General features: G+C 47.5%; 1 protein-coding gene across 1 annotated transcript in view; it reads right to left on the reverse strand.

Moving 5' to 3' along the window:
• IGSF21 (immunoglobin superfamily, member 21) overlaps positions 1-19,996 on the reverse strand; it is a 211,819-nt gene that overhangs the window by 28,969 nt on the left and 162,854 nt on the right. The gene's annotated exons all lie outside the window — the stretch shown is intronic.

The following is a 19,996-nucleotide window of genomic DNA, read 5'->3' on the forward strand; positions in this document are numbered from 1 at the left end:
CCCACCTTCATTTCCATCTCTATTTCTATCTTCACCCCATTTCCATCTCTATCCCTACCTTCATTCTCACCTCCATCTCCACCTTCAGTCCTAACTCCATCCCTCCTTCATCCCTACCTCATCCATCTCTATCCTCATCTCTATTCCTAGTCCTACTTTCATTTCCCCATCCTCATCTCTCGCTCCATCCCCATCTTTATCCCTACTCCCACTCCATCCTCATTTCTGTCCCTATCCCATCCCAAACTCCAACCCCATTTCTTCTCTATCTCTATCCTGGTTACAATCATAACAACAACAAAATCTGATGCTGTTGAGTCCATTTTGACGCATGGTAACTTCATGGTACAGAGTACAACTGCCCCATAGAGTTTTCTTAGCTGTGATCTTTATTGAAGCAGACAACCAGAGCTTCTTGTTCCATGGCGCCTCTGGGTGAGTTTGAACCACTGACTTTTAAGGACATAGTCTAGTGCAAAAAATTGCACCACCCAGGAACCTACAATTAGTTTTGTTCCCCTGAAATTTCTGACAAATGCCAACATGAAGCAGTCCCCTTCTGTGCCCTATCCTGGCATAGATTGCACGGCCCCAAGAGCAGTATCTAGTCAAAGGCAACCAGCTAACTGCAGACACGGATAGAGTCAATGTGACTTCCTGGGCAAGAATAAGTCCAAGTTCCAAGTTAGGTTCCAAGTTAGTGCAAAGTTTGATCAACAGTGGTCAGAGGAGATCCAGGTAGCACAAACGGCCATGAATCATGACTCTCCATTCTTCTGTGACAGTGTTCAGTGCTCCCGGCACAGTGCCTCCCACCTGGGGGCTATGTGAATGTGTCTTCAGAGGCACCTGTGCAGGAACACTGCTCTCCTGGGGGTAGGGGAACATCAGCTGCTCACACCTGAGGTTGAAATGACTCTGCCACTCTCCTGAAGTGAGCCTCCAGAGACGGAGACACCACACCGTGGCTGAAATCACACGCTCAAACAGCAACAAGTGGGAGGCTTGTATAAGATCAGGCAATGTTTTGTTCTATTGTCCATGGGTTACTACATCTCAGAGTCGACTAAAAGGTGCCTAACAATGAAAACTTAGACAAGGGCAGAGCGTCAGAATTTACAAACCACTCTTGGATACAATCTCCTATTTGTATGACACCAGCCCTGGGCTGTAGGAGGAAGTGTCTGAGCGGTGCAAACTGTTAAAGGTTGGTGTATAGAATCCACCCAGAAATGCCTTGGAAGAAAGACCTGGCGATCTGCTTATGACAAGCCACAGCCTTGAAACCCTGTGGAGTGTAGCTCTCCCCTGCAACATGGGGGTGCCAGGAGTCAGAGTCAACAAGATAGCTGCTGGCTTTTTTTTTTTTGGGGGGGGGGGGGGTTGTAGGTAGGACTGGATCACCCTTGGCCTGCAAGTCCACCCTCATGGTCAATCAACTGCCCTCAAAGACTTTCCTGCTTTAATTTGAACTTGGCTGCTGGAGGTTGTTTTGACCAGCTTTGTCTAGGGACAGGACAGGCAAAGTGACCCCTGTCTGACACAGCCACATGCTACCACTAACCTTGGTGGCCCGCCTGCTCAGCAGCCTCTAAGGAAGACTGAGTAGAAGGGTTTTTACAGTGAACATTGACGTGGTGAGGTAACGGTTGGGTGATTGGCTTTATGAAATTATCTCTGAAATATTGCCTATCTTTATCCTGAAAGCAGAACTTTGTTACGGTCATTGTAACTCATTTTGGAGGGAATGTGGCAGCTTTTCCGCAGTCTGTAAATCATCCTGTGGCCTTTGCAATTGAAGAGCACAAACCTACTCTGATATAAACCCCGACATCTGTGAAAGGGAAACCTACCACTAGTACCTTGGGGTTATCTGTGGGTTGGAGTTCTCCAGGTCTAACAACCCACTGCCATTGAGTTGGTTCCAACTCACAGCAACCCTATAGAACTGAGTAGAACTTCTCCTTTGGGTCTTTGAGACGATAAATCTTTACGAGAGCAAACAGCCTTATCTTTCTCCCTCGGAACTGTACCCACCAAAGGTAAATCCTTGTCTCCCCCAGCGCACCAGGGTTGTTGTTATTGTTAAAGTGCAATCAAGTTGGTTCCAACTCACAATGATCCTATAGGGTTTTCCAGGCTGCAAATCTTTACAGGAACAGAAAGCCTCATTTTTCTCCGACAGAGCAGCTGGTGGGCTGGAACTGTCAACCTTGTGCTCCAAGTCCATAGCTTATTCTACAGAGCCACAGTTGTTGTTGGGAATCCTGGTGTGGTACTCTAGGATCAGCCACTGGACTACTAACCACAAGGATGGTGGTTCAAATCCATCAGCAGTTCCTTGGAAACCCTACACAAGGTCAGGCTCCAGCCCGGGATTTGCTATCAACATCTCATGGAATCTTGGGCAAGTCAACTGACTTTCCTAGTCATCAGCCTTCCCATTTATAAAATGAGTTTGGTAAAACATACACTGTCAAACTTCCAGCTTCCAGGGTTTTTGAAAGGATATGCAAATTAGAAAATGAACATAAAACTTCTAAAGGATGGCCAAGTGCTAAACAAACTATCTCGGCCACATCTTCCTCTCTGAGAGGGCAAATTGCTCCCCCTCTCAGCAGTGGCCATAGTCTTCAGAAATAGATTATCTCTCCTAGGCCTTGGGTACCACTCTAGGGAGCCTCTTAGCACACTCCTGCCCTGAGCATCATTTATCATGGGATGGTAATCAATTAGAATTTGGAGAGGGGTGGAGGAGGGGAAAGGCAAGTTCAAAATTACATTATTTGCAAAAAAATCCATTCTTTCCTCTCAGCATGCCTGCTCTATTGACTGCCTTTCTTTTCAATCAGCTTCTAGTCATTACATCATATTTCAAAAAACAGAAAGCCACCCTGTTAATACAAGTGTCCATGAATATAAATGTCCCTCCCTGTTCACTATTTTAATTTCTTTCTTTCTTTTTTCTGGTTCCACATTTTTGGTTTCCTTCCCACCCTCTATATTAATTTCTCTCTCTCTCTCTCTTTTTTTTTTGTTTCACATTTTCAGTTCCCTTCCCATCCTCTCTGCCAGCCTCTCTGCTTCTTTGGGGGCATCTTATTCTGCAAGTTGGGAGTTGCAGCTGCGCTGAGCTGCTCAGACTTTTCCTCACTGTGCTTACCACCTCTGTCCCTACACATGAGGTCCGTCTACCTGGTTAGCACCACTTTACCCTTCAGGACTGTTCTGAGGTGTGATCTCCTCCAAGCAGCCTTCCTGGATCCTGCCATACTAGGTTCTGGTCTGCCCTCCATGTATCTGGAACATCCTGTGCTTGTCTCTCAGGTATTTGTCCTACTGTCCTGGATCTGCATCTGTCTGTCTATTTGACTGTGTGTGTGCTTCCAGAGGCTTGAAGCTTTCAAGCTTCCTTTCTCCAAGCCTGCAATATTGGGGACCCGACTTAATCAGTATGTTCCTCTCTCTACCTTGACCCTGAATCCTTTACCATGCTCCAACCACACTGAGATTAGAGTCCATGAACTCTTCTGTTCCATAAACACCCTAAACTCTTTCCAACCTCAGGGCCTTGGCACCTGCTTCTTGCTCTGACTCAAGGCCTTCACGCAGCCTTTTGAACAGCTGGGCCCTGTTCATCTTTCAGCTCAAATGTCGCCTCCTCCTCTAAGCTAGGAATCTTGGGGTGGTAGGAACAGTTCTTGGGCTCAGCTGTTAACCAAAAGCCAGAGCTTTGAGTCCACTTACAGCATCTTTGGAAGAAGGACCTGGTGATCTACTTCTAAAAATTCACCATTGAAAACCATATGAAGCATAGTTCTCCTCTGACTCATATGAGGCGGCCATGAGTCAGAATCGACTTGATGATACCCAGCTTTCAGATCCAAGCTATGCGCCTCCCTCTTTGTTCTGCCAAGACCCTTACTCACTTTCTTCTTGGAGCCTGATGTAGCTTTTGTTTTATAATTTATCACAATCTCATAGATGGGTTTATGTTCATGCTTTTTTGTCTAACATGTCCACTGTAAAGTAAGCACCATGAGGGTAGGAACATGTCTATCTTCACATCCCAAGGCAAAGATTTACTCAGTAAATATTTGTTAAATGATCCAGTGAATGAACGGGAGGAGGGTATTCTGCCCCACCTCCTGCCCACTTTGGAAGGGCTGAATTCTCTAACCCTACCCCAAAACTCTGAGGAGACAGATCCCACCAATACTCTGGCAAGAAAAAGAGAGAGGGAAAAGTACAACTCTTTGGTTTATGGGAAAATTAAATATTGAACTGAACAGTTACAGCAGTCAAGGGAAGAAAAAACCCAAAAGGCAACAACAACTAAAAACCCCCAAATGGAGCTGCCATCAGTGACAGGAGAGATAAATGCAGGGTCTGTGCTTATATGGACTGCAACAGGCCCTTTTATGTGGCAGCTGCGGAGCTAAGCCCTCTCCAACCCCACCCCCACCCAGCTTGAAAGAAGCCACAGGAGACTGAGGGCTGATGTTAGATTGAAAGGTGGAGGTGTTGGGGTCCTGGTCATTGTCACCATCCCAGGGTCCTCCCAGGGGTTTCTGAGTACAGTAGGGTCACAAGGGAGCAGAGCGGCTGCAGGCCCATCTACCACCAGCTCTCCTCTCCACAGGGAGCTGGCTGGCACCACTGCTCACCTGCCTGGGCCCTCCCCTGCCAACTGTTTATCTGTTCCCACACAATAGGAAGATAAACTGAGCAGTTTCCACTGTAGGCATTGGCTGACTGCTCTGGGGAGGTAGCAGAGAGTTGATGTGGGGGGGGGGCGGCTCTCATGAACCAGTGAGTGTAAGCCAAGCAGGACCCCATGAAGGGTACCGCTGATGGAGACAGAAAGCCCCACTCATGCTTAAAGGGGCTGTGGGGTGGCCGGGCCATAGGTTTGGGAGTTGAGTCTGGATTTGTCTTCTAATCTTACTTTCTAGGGTAAGCCCTTAATCTAGTGGTTCTCAAAGTGAGCCCCCACCACCATCACCACCCCAGTAGCAGTGGCGGCGGCAGCAGGGAACTTGTTAGAAATACAAATTCTTGAGGCAGACAATGGACTCTGGCTCATGGTGACCCCATGAAAGAACAATGGCAGAGTTTTTATTCCATAAGTAGATGGCCAGGCCATTCTTCTGAGGCATCTGTGGGTGAACTTGAATCTCCAATTTAAACAATGAGCATGTTAACCATCTGCACACCCAGGGATCCCATTCCAGAGCTACTGAATCAGAAATTCTGGGGTGCGATCCAGCATCTGTGTTTTAATAAGCTCCTTAAATGTCTCTAATGCAAGTTCCAGTGTGTGAACCATGGCCTCAACATAAACTGTCTTTAAGCTCGAGACAAGAACATGCCCCAGAGCTGGTGTATAAGGGCTTGTCCTTATTAGGTGTGCCGTCAACAGTTGTGAAGAATCCCCTGGTGGAGCAGTGGACCAAGTGTTCAGATGTCAGCCAAAAGGTCATTGGTTTGAACCCATCAGCTGCTCCAAGGACAAAAGATGAGGCTGTCTGTTCCCATAAAGATGTAGGGTCTAGGACACCCTAAGGAACAAACAATTCTACTCTGTCCTGTAGGGTGGCTATGAGTCAGAATCGACTCGATGACAATGGTTGGGTGGAAACCATCATGAACATTATTACTGAAAGACGGGGAGAGCTCAAGACCATGAGAAGTTGTCACACAGGGAGCAGGTAGAACTCTCTAGGGCCTCTGACCTCCTGCACTGAATGGGTCAAAGGACCCCTATCCTCCAAAGCCTCACCCCTCACCCCCACACCAACAACTGATGTAACATTTTGCCTGTGCCCTGGTTGGCTTCTTGTGGAGATTCCACATTTTCTAACTAGTTTTCTGGGCTGTCAGTCCCATGTGGGCCCGCCCTGTCCTTGGGGGTTGCTGTCCTGATGCCTGTGGCAGCCTCAGCAGTTCCTGCCATTGTTGATTATGTTCCAATACAGCGAATGTATGCACGCCCTGTGATGGGTGTCGTTTCTGCAGAGGTGAAATCTATGGGGTATGACGTGGATCTGTTTTAAATAGCAGCAAAGCTGGCCAATGTGGGGGCTGTTTTCACTATATCCCAGAGGTATAGATTACACACATGGGCAGCTTCAGTAGGTACTGTATTTGTAGCTTTAGAGAGGAGTCTCCCAAGGGCCCTGGTGAAGCACGTCTGAGATCTGCCTGGTGGCTCGGTTCCTCTTTGCAGAGAAGTTTGCACTTTCTGCCTCAACCCCAGTCCTCTGGAGAGCAGCCTGAAGTTCTGGAGGAGCCCTCCCTACTCCTCTCCCAGGTTGGAAGGCCTCTGCCTCATGGCCTGGTCAGGGGACACTGGTGGTCCAGAGGAAGGATTCCTGCCTTGTCTGTAGGAGACATGGGTTTGATTCTTGGTCTGTACCTGTTCACAGCCACTACCCATCTGTCCCTGGAAATTTCTGTGTTGTTATGATGCTGAGGACTCGTGGTGCGGTGTTGAAGGACCAGCACTGGACTGAGAATCACTGAACTCTCTGCAATTCAACCTACCAGCTAGTCCTTGGAAACCCTACATCGTGTCGCTATGAGTAAGTCAGAATTGACTTGATGGCACATACCAACAACAGTGATGCTGAAGGATTCCTGGTATGGTTGCTGTAGGATGTGCACTGGATCACAAGGTCGGTTTGTACCACAAGGTCAGTGGTTCAAACCCACCAGCCATTCCTCAGAAACCCTATACAAGATAGCTCTGAGTATGAACTGGTTCAGCAACACACAACAACAACATGATGCTGAACAGGTTTCATAAGTACCTCCAGACTAAGATAGACTAGGAAGAAAGAAATCTACTTCAGAAAACCAGCCAAGGAAAGCCCTACGGATCATAATGGTCATGGGCGATCATGAGTGGGGGCTGACTTGGCCTGGGGAAACCTGGCTCTGAGATTTCAGGGTGGCCGAGTCTCCCCGGGACCTCATTCATAAAACCAGGGCGACAATGCTGTTTTCCTCATGTGAGATGCATGTGAAAGATGAAGTGCTTGGCACTTAGAGAACACAAAATCAATTCTCGCTGTTACGCATTTTCAGTTTATCACTGTGTCTTGGGAAAAGGCGTCAACTGGGAGTCAGGGGCTGAAGTTAGATGACCGACCACTGACTTTATGTGAGACTTGAACCCTTTCCGGACCCTGGGCCTCAGTATCCCTTCATTTTCCAACATTCAAGTGACAAAAAGACTCATGTGTTTCCACAGGCCCAGTCCCTTGTGCCACCTCCAACTTCTGAAGCCCCCGATGGAGTCCTAAAGTCCACCCCTTCCCTACCCAGCTTAGAGCCCTCCCTTCTAGCAAGAGATTTCCCAGGGACCTTTGCGGTCGGCAGTGTTTCCTGTCCTATCAGCATTTTAGGATTGATTTCTTCAGTCAGAGGGCAAGTAAATCATTCTTGCTGCTTGCTTCTCATAAAGCAATTTCCAGAACCAGGGTGGGAGGTGAGGGGGAGGGGAGGGGAGGAGCCAAGGAGAAGGGGTGCTCTGTGGGAAGGGGAGTTACACATTTTTTCTCTCCGACATTTTATTGTGAACATTTTCAAACTACTGACAGGTTCAAATAAATGCACAATGAACATCAAATCACAGGTAACTGCTTGCTTTATCACATCTAGTACATTGTGTCTTTAAAGAGTGATGTGAACTTGTATTCCCAAAGGGACCCAACTGCTGGTCAGGGCAAAGAAGGACTGATGTTGGGGTGGTGGTGGATCTCAGAGATCAGTTTATGTGGTGTTGCCACCAGCCTCACCCTGGGACCCCAAGTGCTGGGACCTCAGCAACCTATTTCGTCTAGAAACATCCCAGGAGCATTGCCTTCTCCAACTTCATCCCTCCCCAGGGATGGTTTCAGTTCCCACATCTGTAAAATGGGGGTACTAACAGTGCCTGACCCAAGTCATGGTATTTTCAATAATCTCATATGCATGAGAAAGTTGGACAATAATAAGGAAGACTGTAGAAGAATTGATGCATATGAGTTATGGTGTTGGAGGAGAATATTGAAAGTGCCATGGGCTGCCAAAAGAACCAATAGATCCTTTTTGGAGGAAGTACAGCCAGAGTGCTCCTTGGAGGCCAAGATGGCCAAACTTCGTCTCTCATACTTTGGACATATTGTCAGGAGGGACCAGTCACTGGAGAAGGATATCATGTTTGGTAAGGTAGAGGGTTAGAGAAAAAGAGGAAGACCCCCCAATGAGATGGATTGGCCAAGTGGCGGCATTGTTGGACTCAAGCGTGGCAACAGTAGTGAGGTTGGCCCAGGATCGGACAGTGGTTCATTCTGCTGTGCATAAGGTTGCATAGTGAACGTGCATAGGGTTTTTAAGGAGCGACTGATGAGTTTGACCCACCGACCTTGAGGATCAAACTGACCTTTCAGTCCAGTACTCTATCCCACAGCGACACACCAGACTCCAGGGTTGCATAAGACCCTCACAATAACCAGGGGTAAGGGTATTATCTCCATTCTAGAGAGACAGAAATACACGTTTTCATAGGAACAGGTCTAAGGGCACTTGGGCAGTGAGGGTCAAGGCTAGGACTTGAACTCAGGTATGGCCTAACCTCTGAACCCATGTCCATAACTACTATCCAGACTCCTGAGCTCAGCATTCATCTCTATCACGCACCTGCGGTGGGATCTCTCTCGGGGCCTTGGTTTTCCTTGATCTAGTCATGGGGTTGGACGAACAGATTGCTAAAATCCCCTCCAGTCCCTACAGCCTTTGACTTCATGTGGGAGGCCCAGTGGGAAGCTACAGAGGGAGGGGTTCAGGTTTGACAGCAGCAGTCAGACTGTAGGCCCCCAGCCCTCCTTCTTGAAGTCTCAGCCTCGGATGGGCATCTTTCAGCACTATGTTGTTGGTATTGCTAAGTGTTTGCTAAACCTGCATCTTCTTCCTGAATCAGCTAGGAGGTGTGGTTGGTACCCTGGTTCCCCAGGAAATACCCTCCCTTCCTCCCTAGTCCCTGGGCTGCTTCGGGAAGCTTCTCCAGGATATTCGTGACTTCCGTAGCTTTCCATAGCCAATGTACCAGCATCACCAGAATGCAAAGTCCTGTTCAGAGCTCTCCCTTCCTCTGTGCCCGTGGCCAGCCTAGCACAAGAGGAGGGAGTACCATATGGGCAATGGGCCATGTGCCAACTCAGGATCCAGGCTGCCACAATCAAATCCTGACTCATCCTAGCTGGGTGACCTTAGCAAGTCATGAATTCTCTCTGTGCCTCGGTTCTCTCATCTGTAAAATGGGCATCATGGCCATATATACTTGACAGGTTCTTGTAAGCATTATGTAAAGTTTTTAGAACCCTGCCTGACACCTGACCAGCACTCAGTCACTAAACAAATGTCAGCTGTGGGTTATTATGACCGCTGTTATTCTATCTTGCTACTCTGGTGTCGTAGTGGTTACAAGTCAGGCTGCTAACCTCAAAATCAGCAGTTCAAAACTACCAGCTGATCCTCAGGAGAAAGATGAGGCTTTCTGTTCCTGTAAAAATCTACAACCTCGGAAACCCTGCACAGGTCGCTATGAGTCAGAACCAACTCCATGGCACATCACCACCACCACAAACTTACCAGGAACACGGTGGCTACATAGGATAAGCACTGAACTTTGAACCATAAGGTCGGCAGTTCAAGCTCACCAGCTGTCTGATGGGAGAAAGATGAGGCTTTCTGTTCACACAAAGATTTAAAACCTTGGCAACCCTATGCAGAGTTGGGTCAGAAATGACTTACTTGATGGCATGTAACAACTCCCTTACCTGTGCCTTGGTTACATGCTGTGCAGGATTGCCCCTTGCATGCCTGCATGCCGTATGTTCCCATCCTACACCTTTGCCTGCGGTTTCTTCTTTCCTGTCTGCCCCCAGCCTGCTGGACCTAGCTCTGAGCCACCTCCTTCATAAGAAGATCCTCTTGGGACCTCCAACTGGAGGAGACTCTCACCTTCCTCTGAGTCCTTATTTTCCTTCTATTGGAAATCTGTGCCCTTCTCTGTCTCTCCCATCTTTGGGGAATTCCTTCAGGGTAGAAACAGGGTCTTAGATCCCCCTGCCACCCCTAGGACCTAGAGTCCAGGCTCTGGATTCAAAAAGAAGGACTGGGGATGCCCATTTGATCACTCACTAGCCATGTGCTCTTGGGCAATTTACTTCATCACTCTGAGCCTCAGTTTCCTCTTCTGTAAAACAAGAACAATGATGACCTTAATGACATTGTGAAAATTAATCAAGAAAATGTTCATGAACTACTTAGTGTAATGCCTGACCGACAATGAATAAAGAAGACCATAGAATACATAGAAAATGAATAAAGAAGACTGTAGAAGAGTTGATGCATTTAAATTATGGTGTTGGAGAATATTAAGATTACAATGGATTGCCAGAAGAGCAAACCAATCTGTGTTGGAAGAAGTACAACCAGAATGCTCGTTGGAAGCCAAAGTGGCCAGACTTCATCTCTCATACTTCGGACATAGTATCAGGAGGCACCAGTCCCTGGAGAAGGATATTATGCTTGGTAAAGTAGAAAGTCAGAGGAAAAGAGGAAGACCTTCCACTGAAATGGATGGGCACAGTGGCGGCAGCAATGGACTCAGACGTAGCAATGATTGTGAGGTTGGTACAGGACTGGCCAGTGTTTAGTTACGTTGTGCATAGAGTCGCTATGAGTTGGTACCAACTCAACAGCAACAACACAAGAAACACTCAGTTGGCATTAGCTTTAATTATTAAAGCTATTGTGATTGCTGTCCCCAGAGGGTGAGTGAGTTACTCTGGTCTCCTCATATGCAGAAGGGGAAACTGGGTCCCATGAGGCATTGCAAGTTGGCAGCAGAGACAAGTCAGCTGACCCTCAGGCCAAGCGACATACAGTGTGACCTCAATTTCCCCTTCTGTTGTCAAGGCAGGGAGACTACTCCATCGTCACCCTCATCCTGGCTCCCCCGGCTCTGATACAGCTCTGTTAACACCTGTAACCTCCGCCTCCTTGGCTGCTCCTTAAATCACTGGGCCTGAGGCGGTCCATTTCAACAGCCACATTTCACTTGTAATTAAGGGGCCTGTCCCAGGAAGGAGAAGTTTACCTTCTGCCTGGAGCCACTAAATCCAGCTCCCAGCGGTGGAGAGGATAAAGCATTGCACTGACCTACCACTTGTCAAGGTTTAACGATGTACCTGCAGCCTGGAACAAGAAAGGAGCCCTAGCGGGTAAGATGTGGAAGGTCCAGGGAGTTAGGGGGGCCTCTGGGGACTGCAGCTGCCCACCAGGACAATTTAAGAAAGAAGTTTCTTGAGTTTGGTTAGCTCTGGTGGGCACGGTGGGTCATTTTATGAGTGACTGTGTAGTGACTCTGGATACAGGTTACCTAGATTTGAAAACAAATTCTGCCACTCGTTGGCTGTGTAACTTTGGAAAAGTTGCTTAACCTCTCTGGGCCTCTGTTTCCTATTTATTAAAATGGGAAAAACTATAGTACTTACCTCTTGGAGCTATGAGATTTAAATGAGTTAATCTACTTAAAGCATTTAAAGCATGTGTAAAACGTTTGGAGTAATGCCTGTTGTTGTTGTTAAGTGCCGTTGAGTCGATCCCGACCCATAGTGACCCTGTATAGGGTTTCTGAAGAACAGCTGGTGAGCTTGAACCACCAACCTTGCAGTTCAAACGGCTTTGCAGTCTGGCACATTAACCCACAGCGCCACAATGTCTAGCATCCTGTAAATGCAAAATCGACTGCTCTTACTATGATGTCCAACTGTATTAAAATCAATCTTGACCTACCCCCCTCACCTCATGGCCATCCAGAAGGTAACAGGGGTGCACTCAACCCTTCCTCCATAGCAGGCACATTAAAAATAGATAAAGAAAGAACCAAACCAATTGCTGTCAAATCGATTCCAACTTATGACAACCCCATGTGTTTCAGAGTAGAACTTTACTCCATAGGATTTTCAATGGCTGTGACATAGATGAAGAGGACCAGGTCTTTGTTCCAAGATGCTCTAAGTGCATTTGAACTGCCAACTTTTTGGTTAGTAGCCAAGCACATATGAGGGGGCTTCAAAAGGTTCCTGGAGAAAATTCCATTCTCCATGGACTTTTAGAAGTCCTCTCATAGTAAGTAGTTGCTTAGACATAAACGTGAGGGATGAATGAGCAAATAAACTGTCTGATTCCCCATGTTTCCTTGGAGAAGGGATGGTGAAGGTCAGCTCTGTGACCCCAGGGATAAAATCCACCAGAGTGTGTGTTGCCTAAGTCTGATTCCTCTAGTCACAGCAGCAGATCAGAGAGGTTGAGTAACTTTCAAGTCACACCCAGCATCTGCTTCAGTGGCCTTGTTTCCATCCCCACCTCTGGGCCTCAAAGGTCTCCACAGAGGAAAAATGACAATCTGAGGGTATCCAGGTTCAAATCTCAGCCTCCCCTTTATTGGCTGACTCAGCAGCCTTCTCTGGCAAACGGATGTAGCCATCCTTGTTCGTCTAGCTTCACAGGGCTGTTGGAAGGGCCAGCTGATGGGGTAGCCCAGATGTTCCATGTTGTCCTTGTTGAGAGAAGACCTCCTTACACTCAGAGCAGGTTGGGCTGTTCCTCTGGTTTTGGGCAGCCTCGTGCAAGGGGAAAACATGAACTCAAATCTTAGCTCAGCCCCTTACTGAGAGGTCCTGGACAAGTCCCCCACCCTCGCTGAACAGTCTGCAGTTTTTTCACTTGTCAGTGGAACATCACAGGGCCTGCCTCAGAGTTTGTAGGGGACTTGGAGGAGAGCTGATGGACCATGCAGGGCCTGTGGCCAGGTGTACAGTGGGCCTCAGTTAAGGGTGCTTCTTCTTTGCAGGGTGTTTCAGAGAGAGAGAGAATTCTAGAAGCCTGTGCAGGAGGCAGTCAGCAGGCTCGGGCCTTTGAGGCTAAAGCTGGACAGTGGTTGTCCTTGCTAGATGACCCAATCAGCTCCAAAGTGCTCCTCCGAGTCCCAAACCCATCTGTCTGTCCCTTCTCTGAACTGGCTTTCAGCTGGTAACCTCTGCTAACTCACAAGCCTGTAGGCAGCAGACATGCAGAGTGGGCATCCCTTATCCAGGTCCATGGCCAAGTCGAGACCCAGCTTGGAGGACTCTGGCCACTCTTGCCTCAGCCCTCGGACTGCAGCTCCAGCCCAGCCAGCTGTCTCTGGCCCCAGTTGGCTGACTAGCTGCTCCCAGAAGCCTGGGTTGGCAGGGAGGAGGCCCATGGAGGTCCTCAGGCCTGCTGCCCTGGCCCCCATTTGCTGCACGCACTGGCTACTGAGTGAGGTCACGTGGCTCCACTGGTTCCTTTTCTGAGGACTGTCTACCATTCCCATCCAGTGCCAGGCCTGCAATGCCTCCCACATCTGTTCCCATCTTTCCAACTGGTCTCCATGTCTGGAGGCTTCTGCCGGAAATGCCCCTCACGTCCAGGTGCCGCACTTGCTGGGCTGACTCCTGTCATCCCTCACCTCTGACTGCCTGCCCAGCCCTAATAAGGCTCCCAGCAGACCCAGGCTGCCTCACTCACTATCGTCTGCTGAGGTGGATGTTGTTGTTAAGTGCCATTGAGTTAGTGTAGGGTTTCTGAGGAGCAGCTGGTGGGCTTGAACCACCGACCTTGAAGTTCAAACTGACCTTGTGGTCTAGTACTTATCCTACAGCACCACACCAGGACTCTACCATGTGTTAAGGTAGGAACACTGATTACCCCAATTGAGGAAACTGAGGCTCAGAGAGGACAGTTCACAGCCATGAGAGTGGAGGAAGTGGAATTGGGCCCGGGGCTGCTCAGTCCATTTGCTTTTCTGAGCTCCTTTGTAACATCCAAGATGTCAACTTCAAGGTTGGTGGTTCAAACCCACCAGATGATCCTTGGAAACTTAACAATAACAACAACAATCAGATTAGAAAGCTCTCACTGGGCCATTATCTCTTCCTGCAGTTTAGACCCCAGCACTGACTGCACAGTCAAAATACTGAGAACTATGAACATGTGACGCCGTTGTGGCTCACCTTCCATGTGGGAAACCTAAGTTAGTTTCCCATTTAATGCACCTCACACTCAGCTATCACCTGCCTGTCTGTGAAGCCTTGTGTGTTGCTGAACACATTTTAGCAGTTCCCAGACTAAGGTGGACTCGGAAGAAAAGCCTGGTGATCTCCCTGTTAAAATGAAAAGCCAGGGGAGTACCATAGTCCAATCTGCAACAAACCGTGCGGGTGCCACAAGACTCACTGGTGATTTTGCAAATACTACTGGTCACCATGCGCCAGGGGCCAAGTCAATGTCAACTTGTTGTGTGATGTCAAATCAGTTCTGACTCACAGTAATCCTGTATAGGGTTTCCAAGAGCAACTGGTGGGTTTGAACTGCCAATCTTATGGTTTATGCTACAATGCCACACCAGGGCTGCAATGACAACTTGTTAATTGCCTTCGAGTCGGTTCCGACCCATAGCGACCCTGTATGGGGTTTCCAAGGGTGTAAATCCTTACGGGAGTAGAAAGCCTCATCTTTCTCCCGCGGAGCGGCTGGTAGTTTCGAACCGCTGACCTTAAAATTCGCAGCCCGATTCTTAACCACTACGCTACCAGAGCTCCTTAGCAACCACAAAAACATTTTTCTTAAGCACTCACCTTGAGCTATGGATCATGCTCCTTACATGGCCACTTTATTTTACCCCCCAACCGTGTTACAGGGGTGCTGCTCCTATCACCACATTTAACAGACAGGAAAACTGAGACAGAAGGTCATGTTCTGATGTGAGCGGTGTTAAGAGGCGTTAAACCCATGAGCTCTGGAGCCAGGCTGCCAGGGTTTGAATACTAGCTCTTTCCTTACTATACCTATGTTGTTGTTGTTAGGTGCCATCAAGTCTGTATTGATAGCGACCCTGTGCATAACAGAACAAAACACTTCCTGGTCTTGGGCCAACCTCACAATTGTTGCCACGCTTGCGCCCCTCGATTTGCCATTTTGCCAATCCATCCCGCTGGGGGTCTGTCTCTTTTTCTCCAGTGGCTGGTTCATCCTGACAATATGTACCCTTAGGTAAATCCTTTAACTGCTCTGCTTTCACAGCTATAAAATGGGGAGATAATTATTGAACCCCAGCTTTATGGAGCACAGTTCTACTCTGACACATGTGAGAACACTATGAGCCAGAGTTGAGTTGATGTCAACTGGTTTTCTGGTAAAAGCAGAACCAATCTTAGAAGATGAATGAATGAGTGCAGGGCCGAGTGTATAGTAAATGCTCAATAAATATCAGCTGCTTTGATCACTATCAGTTGCACAATTGAGTTTATAACCCTTATTTTTAACCACTTCTCAGTTCTCCAAGGAAGTACACTCCCTTGACAGTCAATCTAACTTACTAGATAGATTATTCTCCAGTTGAGTCTGGGCAATCCCAGACGCCTCCTGTTGTTGACCTGAAGGACTCTGGTCACTCTTGTCACTCACCCAGGAAGGGCAGAAAGAGGGTAGGAAGAGGGCTTGGAGGTGGTCTTCCCAGATGTTGGCTTGGGGAGCAAAAGCAGCCCAGGCCTGGCTCTCAGGACTCTGAGAACACCCAGGGTGAGAGGTGGAGATTTCAGCTTGTGTCTCCTCCCTGCTCAGGGCCCTAGGAATCCTCAGTTGTTCTAGCCTAGATCCCAACCCATCCTGCCTCTCCCCACTGAGCAAATATTCCCAGGAGTTCACAGGCCACTGCAATAGCCTGGGGCCAGTTAATGTAATTAGTCCGAGCCCAGCAAGGGGCTTATCCACTTAGGCTCTAAGAGAAAGGAATGTACAGATCATTTTCAACTCAGCAGGCAGGCCTCTGGGGGTATGGAGAGGGCTGCTGGCTCCCAGCAATCCTGCCTGGGGATCCCTGGGGATTGATTCTCAGGCCAGCAGCCTCCATCCATTGACCTAGCCTCTCCCCTGTGCCTCCCTGAACACCAGCTGTGAGCTTGATCTGCCTGGTATACACCCCACTTCCCATAGCTGTCCTGGACATGGGCAGGTGTCTTGAAATAGAACTCTACAAGCCACACCCTGCTATCCCATTGGCGTCCTTCTGAGAAGCACAATAATGCTTCTGTTTTGCTCAGAATCATCAGCAGGAAGTTGAGAGGACAGGGTTTGCCTTCAGATATGGAATCTCCCACATCCCATTGGGAAACATAGGCATTTCTCCTCAAAAGAAGTCCCCAACACCTTAATTATCCATCCTGGAAATTTGCTTCTGTTTCTCCAGAGGAACACTGGGTTGGGAGTCAAGAGAATTGGATTCAAGAATCTGGTTTTAGAAGGCAGAGATCCAGGCTCCTAGGGATCCTAAGTCTTTGCCTGGACTCATGGAAGGAATTTCAGCCTCCATCAGCTCTCCGGTTCTTCTGCACCCTCTTTCCTTTGGGGAGCCCTCACAAACCCCAGGGTGAGCTTTCTTCAATAGGAAGGCTCAAGAAACTGGCCACAGAAGGACTTCTTATGAAGTCATTGCCCTGGAGTAACAAAGTCAGACTGGGGTGGCCACATGGTTTAAGAGAGCACCAGATGAACATTGTTGTTGTTGTTAAGTGCCGTTGAGTCAATTCTGACCCATAGCGACCCTGTATAGGGTTTCCAAGGAACAGCTGGTAAGCTTGAACCACCGACCTTGCAGTTCAAACGGCTTTGCAGTCTGGTGCATTAACCCACAGCGCCACACCAAGACTCCAGATGAGCATTAGGATAGATAGATATGTAAGTCAATGCCTTACAATTGACAGTTCAGAAATAAACCTCTACATTTGTGGTCAATTGATTTTTGATAAGGATGCCAGAACAATTCAATGGGGGAATGAAGAAGAAATTGTTCAACAAATGATTCTGTAACAACCGGATAGCCTAATGCAAAGTGATAAAGTTGGACCCCTATCTCACACCATACGCAAAAATAGATTCAATATATCAAGGACCAAAATGTAAGAACTAAACTATAAGACTCTAAGAAGAAAATACAGGAGTAAATCTTTGTGTTCTTGAGTTAGGAAAACCACCAAAGATACCAGTGACGTAAGAGAAAGCAGATAAATTAGGGTTTATCAACATTCAAAGTTTTCTGCTTCAAATAATAACATAAGGAAACTGAAAATTTAACCCACAAATAGGGGAAAATGTTTGCAAATCATGGATCTAAAAATATATGTGGAGAACTCTCCCAACTCAGTAAATACAAAGACAAAGTATCCAATTAAAAATGTAAAGGATCTGAATAGAAATTTCTCCAAAGAAGAGATACAAATGACCAATAAGCCCGCGAAGAGATGCTAAACATCATGGAAATGCAAATCGAAACCACAATATGATACTAATTCAGCCAGTTACCATCGAGTTGATTCAAACTCACGTGTGACAGAATAGAGCTGTGCCCCATCAGGTTTTCAATTATGGATTTTTCAGATGTGGATTACCAGGCCTTTCTTCTGCGGTGCCTCTGAGTGGGCACAAACCTCTAGTCTTTCAGTCAGCAGCCAAGTGCATGAACCATTTGCACCACCCAGGATCTCTGGTGCTAGTTAGTGCTCGGTCTTGGGAAGTTCGTGTCTCTGCTCTGGCAGCCTCCAGTGTTCACTGGACACCTGCCTTATTAGTAGCTCTATGCCAAAGGCAGACAGGTTTTCCTTGGAAGTTCAAGGTTGCTGTAAGGAGCACCAACTTGGGGCTCAGGCATTGCTGCAAGGGAATCTCAGTTCTGTGACTTACATAGGGAAGTCTTTCAGCCTCCTGGAATTTCAGTTTCTTCAGCTATGAAATGGGGGTGACAATTCTTACCTCCTGGGGCTCTGTAAGGACTCCATGATTAACATGCAGTGCAGTGTCTGACACCAGCACAAACTTGATGGAATTTGATCTTGATCATCAGTGGCTGGCTGCCACCTGAAACCCAGAATGCCTCCCCTTGGCATTCTGGGAAAAGCAGAACCTTTGGGTTGCAGCTGGGGCAGGAGTGGGGGGTGTCTTGTCCTTAGAACATTTAATTGATTGTAACATCACTCCCTTAACATGCTCCCCCATGCTCAGATAACCTGCACCCCCAAGAAAAGCCTGTGCAATCCTTCCGTGACTGTGTATAATGCGTTCCCCGGGCCCAGCACACAACTTTCAAATTGGCTTACAATTTATCTGAAGCTCGGATAAAAACATTTTAATGACTGTGTGCGGCACACACCCTCAGTGTCACCCACGGGGCTCCCAAATGTCTTTCCCACCACATAGCGGGATGTTATAAGCGTGAAATTACAGCGGCTTTCACATTTAGATCTTCACCAGAGACCTCTGGAAGCAGGCGGGTTGGAACGCGCGGGCTGCGGATGCAGAGGCGGCAGACTGGGGCTGTTCTTCCAGACTGCTCAGTGCCTTCCATGCAGGCGGAGCCTGAGCTGTGCCAGTACTAGCTCTCTCTCCTGTCTGCAGATCTGGAGAAGCGTTGTTATTAGGTGCCATCAAGTCGGTACTGACTCAGAGCGACCCTATATAGGCACAACAGAATGAAGCACTGCCCGATGCGGCACCAACCTCACAATTGTTGCCACACTTGAGATCACTGATGGTGCCACTTTGCCAGTCCATCTTCTTGGGGGTCTTCCTCCCTTTCTCTGACCCTCCACCTTACCAAACATGATATCCCTCTCCAGTGACTAGTCCCTCCTGACAATATGTCTGAAGTATGAGAGACGAAGTCTGGCCATCCTGGCCTCCAAGGAGCACTCTGGCTGCACTTCTTCCAACACAGATCTGTTGGTTTTGTTGACAGCCCATGGCACTTTAAATATTCTCCTCCAACACCATAACTCAAATTATCAATTTTTCTACAGTCTTCCTTATTCACTGTCCAGCTTTCTCATGCATATGAGGTTAGGGTCAGGAACACCTTAGTCCTCAAGCTGACATCTTTGCTCAATAACACTTTTAAAAAGTCTTGTGTAGCAGATATATGTAATGTAATACATCGCTTGATTTCTTGACTGCTGCTTCTGTGAGTGTTGATAGTTGATCCAAGAAGAATGAATTCCTTGACAACTTTAATCTTTTCTCCACTGATAAGAATGTTGTTTACTGGTCCAGTGGTGAGGATTTTGTTTTCTTTACATTGAGATGCAATTTTCACCCCCAACTGAAAGGCTATCATGGCTCACTGTTAGCTGCCACAGTCCTTAGCCGTCCCTTCTGGCACAAAGGGGACCTCAGCCATCAAGGAAATCTAATCACTGGGAGGGAAGGTTTTAGCATGTGGTTGTATGAAGGGGTTTCAAAAGGCACAAGGAAAAATTCCATTATCTCTTCATTCTATTTTTCCAAGAATTTTTTGAAGTCCCTTGTAGATGAATAAGAAAGGGTCTATGAAATGTCATAACAAGTCAAAAGCATGAATACATTTTAATTTTTGAGATCTGCCTTGAAATATATTTTAAGGAGAATGTTGTGGAGGTGGTGGTGGGGTGGTTTGACACCTTTTGTAAGCCCTTCTAATTGGGCCTGAATTTGATTGTCATGGTGACTATTTATCATTCGAGATGCTATTGATTAACCACATGTGCCATGCCATGGAGTAAGATCATTCTATTCTATAGGTTATCTTGTTTAATCCTCTCCACTTGTCTGGTACTCTAGGATAAGCACTGGACTGCTAACCACAAGGTCAGTGGTTCAAAGCCACCAGCCTCTCCTTGGAAGCCCAATACTGGGTCACTATGAGTCGGATTCAGATACTCTGTGAACCGGAGGTAGCAGTTGTTGTTGTTGTTGTTATGTGCTGTGGAGTCGGTTCCGACTCATAGTGACTCTGTACAGGGTTTCCAAGGTTGTAAATCTTTACTGGAGCAGAAAGCCTCATCTTTCTCCCACAGAACATCTGGTAGTTTCGAACTGCTGACCTTGCGGTTCA

This window comes from Chrysochloris asiatica, unplaced genomic scaffold, assembly GCF_000296735.1.
Source record: "Chrysochloris asiatica unplaced genomic scaffold, ChrAsi1.0 scaffold00090, whole genome shotgun sequence".
Classification (NCBI taxonomy): Eukaryota; Metazoa; Chordata; class Mammalia; order Afrosoricida; family Chrysochloridae; genus Chrysochloris; species Chrysochloris asiatica.